Below are 1,868 nucleotides of genomic sequence, written 5' to 3' on the forward strand. Positions count from 1 at the left end.
TGTTTTTCTTAGTTCATATCTTAGATGTTATTACTGTTTTTCTTAGTTCATATCTTAGATGTTATTACTGTTTTTCTTAGTTCATATCTTAGATGTTATTACTGTTTTTCTTATACATTTTATTGTTGGATGTAACTGGGACCCTGTGGACATAATGTCATTCGCACCACATGTACCACATGAGGTGTGAATGACAAATAAAGAATCTCTGACTCTTTGCTCTACGTCCCATCTCCTTATATTCCTGTCTCCTCTCTTCAGTCCTCGCTCTGTCATATTTCTTCTTGGCTAACCTCTTTCTTTGAACAGCTTCCTGCACTTCACTGTTCCACCACCAGGTTTCCTGATCATCCATTCTCTGATAAGGCCACAGATGTCCTCGGGAGGGGGGGCAGGCAGAAAGTTCTAGTTTACGTATCCTCCAGGAGCAGTTTGAGATAAGTTGGCGTGTCCAGGCCAGCGGGGAGGCCAAATTCAAATAAACAATTGTTTGGTCTGCCAGACTCTGTTTCCTGTCTGCCTTGAAGTTCTGCTGCTACACTCAATGGTTAATCCAAACAGCCAGAATTAATGGACATTCTGTCGGTCCGTGCTCGATTAACTTTCTCCAAGATTGAATCCTTCATGCTGGCGAGTTCCAGGAGCCACAAGTGGCCTACGATTCTCAGAAATTGCGTCCAGCTTGCAGATGAGCTCAGTAAGCATACAAGTCTGAGAGGTCGAGGCATGGATTAATCCTTCACATAAGGCTGGCAGCTTTACCATGGCTGAAACTGCTGCAGACGTTGTCCTGTCGATATCCCAGGTATCCACCGATTCCAAAAAGCAGAAACCCCGTTATCATAAATCCAGTAATGTTCACATGTTCTACGTCCTCCACGAACAGCACAGATCGACACATCATCTTCCACTCTCCCCAGGAATCAATGACGTACTCAGCTGCGTGGATCCGTTTGGGGCATGAGGGCTCTCCAGCACCCTGTCATCTGGTGGGAAAAAAATATCAACTGCGTCGAGGGACCAGCTGACCAAATCCATACTAACTTTCTATTTGGAAGATGTGTAAAGAGAGGCTCTGAGGTTGACAGGACAAGAGAGCAAAAAGCAGGAGGGAGGGAGAGAGGGTAAGAGCGAGTGTCTTTGTCCAAGGCGAAAGAGCGAATGAAGCTAGCTAGTACAAAATAGTAAGCAACTGCTAAATGTAGCATTAAAAGACAGAATATAACAACTGAAGCGTCTTTGAAGCACTTGAGACGTTTCACAGTATTTGTAAAGAAACAAGCCTGTCTCTCACACAATAACAGCTGGAACTCGGCTCCAGCTCCCTCACGACTACGCTCAGAAAAGCAGGTAAAGAAAATGAACAAATGGGGAGTTTTATTTTAAATTCAGGTCATTAATTTAAATAATACAAAAGATACACAAAAAAGTCATAGCACAGTATCACTGAAGGAGCTGAACACTGACAAATGAAAGGTTAAAATATCACAAAGAATGCAAAATGAGTTTGATTGCAATAAAACATTCAGAAAAAAACCCCAACTATAAACAGGAAACGGTGTGACTGCTGAGTCAGCATCATAAGATTCAGTTACATATTGGGTGGAGAAAGTCTAAGGTTCCCCGTAGACTGTAGGTTTTTAGTTAGTTAAGACTGTATGTCCATGTGTAGGTCATCAATGAAACTAATGAACCGGACTGATTGGAGCCTGAGCTCCTGGTGGGTCTATCCTCTGCAGTCGGAGGAAATCCTCTTAGTGGGAGAGCAGCTGAAGTCAGACTCCATCTACCTGCAGCTCAGAGAGGAGTGGGACAATCCTCTTGAATGCTCAGCTAATCTCAGATGTAGCCCAAACCCCCTGATCACC

This window comes from Nematolebias whitei, chromosome 24, assembly GCF_014905685.2.
Source record: "Nematolebias whitei isolate Nwh7 chromosome 24, NemWhi1, whole genome shotgun sequence".
NCBI classification, from domain to species: Eukaryota; Metazoa; Chordata; class Actinopteri; order Cyprinodontiformes; family Rivulidae; genus Nematolebias; species Nematolebias whitei.